We start from the raw sequence: 5029 nt of genomic DNA, 5'->3' as shown, positions 1-5029 counted from the left end.
AAGAATGTGGATGCTTCCCAATCATCACATGCATTGACCATGAGAGGCCAACAAAATGGAAATGGCCATGGTAGAAACTCTAACGAGTCTGAGTCTAGGATACATGGATAGTCTCGCAATAAGTCCCATGACTATAAGTCTAGTCTCACTTGTCATTATTGTGGGAAATTAGGTCATATTCAACCACAATGCCATAAAATGTGTGAAGACAAGCACAAGGAAAAGGGAAAGGGTAAAGTGTAGGACAAGAATTATGATTGTAGCATTGTGCCTAGCAAGTCCATTTCAAGATTGAGGTGATTAATATGGTGCAACTTGATGTATTTGATGATCTTATCTTAGCAGCTTCTTCTTTGATTGCTTTAAATATGACTAATGCTTTGTTAGGATATCCTTGGTGTTGATTGATAAATTTAGGGGCTTTCATGTGACCCCTCATAGAGAGTGGTTTCACTCCTATCACAATATAATTGGATCTGTCTATTTGTGTTATGACCTAACATTGGAGATAGTTGGTATTGGTGATGTTCAGCTATGTTTTGGTTCAAGCAACATGTTCACTCTTCAAGATGTATAGCATGTACTAGCTCAACCTCAAGTATATAGACTCAAAAGAACAAATAAATCGGCGATCATAATGAGAAGAACCACCCTCCAAGTGGTGTGTTAGTTAATGTCATGCATGTATCATCAATTGAGGAAGGTCGAGCACAACAAGCATAAGGATAAATCATGGAGGGTAGCAAGACTTGATAGAGCTTACATCAGTCAAGGGGAGTGGTGGTATGGCTGGCTCCTAATGCCAAAATTACTTTGCTTACAGATTGGATGGTTCCGAATCATTGCCCCATCTAAGTCACCTTCAAAATGTTTACTCAACTCAATCTAATAATGGGCCATCCATGCATTGTCCCTATTTTTTTGTTTAATACTGCCTTTATAGACACTCTTTCCAAAGCAACTGAAAACACGTTGAAAAGAATCCACTAATATATTCTCTAACCCATCTTTGATATTGAATAAGTACATCTCTTCCATGACTAAATTCTCAAGAAAGTGTGTCCAAGATAAAGGCTTTTCTCAAGAGAGAATCTTTGATGACACTGCTCAATGTCAAAGACATATGCTTATTACTCTTTCTATTTATCCTAATGATGATGTTATTCTCTAGCTCCTACAAGATACTAAGGATTTCATTAGAAGTCTAAGAACGTAGATTCATTGAAGGTGTCCAAGGTACAATAATGGAAAGATGGATATTAGACAGGAGATGTTCCTAGACCCTTAATCTTCAAAGCCTTGCAGTCAAAGCAAAGGAAGAAACTCATCCCCATGATAGAAGATGAAGAATATAAAAAGCATTATGATGATTGGGACATTGCTAAAAGTTTTACCTGCCATCTGTCAAAGCAATTTTAGAAATTGAACCTAAAGTAGACTTGGGATACCATAAGGAACTACATGAAGTCTTGCTAATTATCAAGAAGGAAAGCTTCACAAAGGCCTCTACACTTCACTTTAGGTCATTTTCCATTAATTGTTCAAAAGAGCTATGTCGTGAAGAAAATGAAGAGAGGGAAATCTCCTTGAAAGAATGAGATCCTTGTGAAAGTGTATGAAGCTTTGTGGGAGGTATATGATTAAGGAAGGTTGAACTTTCTCACTTTGGCAACAACATGTAAGCAGATTAGTCAGTTCATGATTGAGTCTGTACATGTGGTACAGCAAGCTAGGCACAAAAATATTTTAGGCATTTTATTTGCCAACATTTATTGTATTTTAGCATTATTTGCAGCCAATCAGCCAACATTTAATGTTGGCTAACCAGTCATATTATTGGCATTTATTTGGCCTATATATTCTCAGGCTCCCTCCTCCACATTCATTCATCACCTAACAATTCTTGGGGAGAGGGAGCATGTGCCAATGCCCCCACAGCCAATGACTCACATTGCTTCTACATTGTCTCATGTCTTGATATATGGATTCCATTTCCCAAGCATACATCTAAGTTCTCATCTGTATTATGTTCTCTCTTTCTTTTCTTTTGTCATGTGTTCAGCAGTTTATTTCAGCACATGTTTATGCTTCCATTGCTGCACCACTTCTGACACAATGAAGGTAGAATCAAGCTACTCCTCAAATTTCTATGTAGTAGACTGAGGTAGTGGCACCCACTCACCATGTTGAATGTATGCTACAAGATAATTGACAAATCCATGGCCCTTAGGATCAAATTTTTACTACTAAAAATACTACACCCAACACAACATGGGTTTTTGCATGGAAGAAAGATCCATGATGCAAGTCTTAATTTCATGGTCTCTTTAGAACACTCTTCAAAGGAAGGGATTATTTGTATTCATTGACATGGATTTTCAACAAGGCCTATATGATAAGATCATGTAGGACTCCATCATTGCAATATTGAACAAGATGGGATTCTCAACTCATTTTTGTAAGATGGCAATTGTATTATTCTCCAACACCATTATGCATGTTAATGGATTGATATCGACTATCTTTCAGCTAAAGAGGCTAGTTAGGCAAGGATGTCAAGTTGCTCTCTTATTCTTTTCAATTACAACCAGCCCACCCGTGAAGATGATTGACTTCAACTTTTAATGAGGCCACCTACTATGTGGGGTCTTTATACTTGATTGCAATCAATGTGCACTCATCTCTTTGTTGATTACAACTTCAACTTGCTAATAGAAAATAAGAAGAAGAATGCTAATAAAATCATAGATATCTATGAAAGCTTCAATTGTTTGTGTAGGTCCATAATGACCAAAACCAAATTTGAGATCCATTTGAATTGGATGATCTGGAACAAATGTGATCCTTGCAAAAGCATATGAAACTTTGTGGGGGCTTGGAGGTATGTGTCAAGGATGTTTGTGAATGTGCCAATGCATGTTTGAAGAAGGTTGATCTTCCTCACTTTGCCAACAAAGGTAGAATCAAGCTGCTCCATAAATTCCTACGTTGAAGTAAACTGAGGTAATGGCACCTACTCATTATGTTGACTATAGCTATGAAATAATCATTAGAACCATAGCTTTTAGTATCAAGATTCTACTACTAAAATTATTATACCCAACACAAAATTGGTTCTTGCATGGAAGAAAGATCCATGATGCAATTCTCGATTTGATGATCTCTATAGGGAACTCTTGAAAGGAATGGACTGCTTGTACTAATTAACATGGTCTTTAAACACAGCCTAATTGAAAAAATCATGTGGAACTCCATCATTGCAATGCTAAACAAGTTGAAATTGTGAGCTTGTTTATACACAATGGTACTTGTATTATTCTCCAATGCCACATGCATCATACTAGTTAATGGTTGATGTTGAGTACCTTTTTGCTAAAGAGGTCAGCTAGGCAAGGATGCATGCTTGCTTCCTTCTTCTTTGCATTTATAGCCAATCCACTTGTGAAGATGATTAGTTTTAGCTTTTAAATAGGCCTATTTTGTGGGTTCTTTATACCTAATGGCAAGCAAATGTTCACTCAATCCTTTTGTTGATGACAACTCCAAATTTCTTACAACAAAGAAAGAGAATGTAGATAAACCCTTAGTCTATGTCTACAAAAGATTCTATTGTATGTCTAGGTCCATTGTGAGTGAAACCAAAATCAAGACCTTGCATATTGGATTGGATGATCTAGAACAAATAGGATCCTTTTACAAGTGTGTGAAGTTATATGGGAGGTTTGTGGCAAGGATGTTTGTGAATGTGCCAATGCATGTTTGAGGAAGATCCATGATACAATTCTCAATTTGATGGTCTCTATGGAGAATTATTCAAAGGAAGGGATTGTTTGCACTAGCTAGCATGGACCGTAGTATAAGGCCTATATGACAAGATCATGTGGGACTCCATAATTGTATTACTAAATAAGTTGGGATTTTGAGCTCATGTTTACAAGTTTGTAATGTTACTGTTCACTAATGCCACTTTGATCATACAGGTTAATGGGTTAATGGCAATTACCTTTCAACTAAAAATGCATGTTAGCCAATGATATTTGCTTGCTTCCTTACTCTTTGTAATCCCACTTGTGATTATTAATCTTAGCTTTTGAAGAGACCTATTGTCTGGGCCCTTTGTACCTGATGCCAAGAAAATGTGCACTCAACTCTTTACTAATGACAAATCCAAATTTCTAATAGAAAAGAAAGAGAATGTGGATAAACTATTAGATATCCATGGTGAGTGTTAACACGCCATGGACATCTAAGAGCACAACGGGTGGAGCATGGAGATGGAGATTGCTTGAGTGCATTCCTTGGATCATAAAGCTATTAGTGGATTCATACGACTAGACTACAATGAATGGATTGGTTGGTAAGCTCACTATATTCTATTGGAGAGTGTGCATTAGTTATGTGAGAGGTAGCCACATCTCAATTTCTTGAAATGCTTAAATCATTTCAATTGCTTGAAATGCTTGAATCAATAAGTGGTTCATAGGCCCAGTGATGTTGCTCATGAGAGCACTAACGTTTGGTTTCATTGCCATGACCAACGGATTCAAGCAACTAGGAGTGCGTGCTCTAGGCCAAGTGACAGAATAGGAGCTCGCACTCCAAAACATCACACGGATTAGTGTAGGACGACAGATCAAGATGCAATCAGTCCATGTTTTAGTGTTGGATCTTTCATTTTTGTTACATGGAGAATTGGTTGCAAATTGTAGATAGGCTTAAGATTGCTTTGTTGAATGTAGAGTTTAGGTGTTAAGGTACTAAAGTTTTTTAATTGGTTGCAAATTGTAGATAGGTTTAAGATTGCTTTGTTGAATGTAGAGTTTAGGTGTTAAGGTACTAAAGTTTTTTTACCCATACAATAAACTCAAGCGTCTTGATTGTGAAAGTCGATATCAATTTTTTTTTAGGACTACTTTACACCTCCTTGACTCTTTGGTGATTGGGCAAAGTTTTGAATGAAAATACAAGTGCATGAAATTAATTAAAAAGTTTGATTGAGCATTCTTGAGAGGAAAAATCGCATTGCATT

The sequence above is a fragment of the Lygodium microphyllum genome, chromosome 22 (assembly GCF_053477565.2).
Source record: "Lygodium microphyllum isolate KBCC chromosome 22, Lygodium_microphyllum_v1.1.10, whole genome shotgun sequence".
Classification (NCBI taxonomy): Eukaryota; Viridiplantae; Streptophyta; class Polypodiopsida; order Schizaeales; family Lygodiaceae; genus Lygodium; species Lygodium microphyllum.
Note: the sequence above shows the minus strand (reverse complement) of the source record.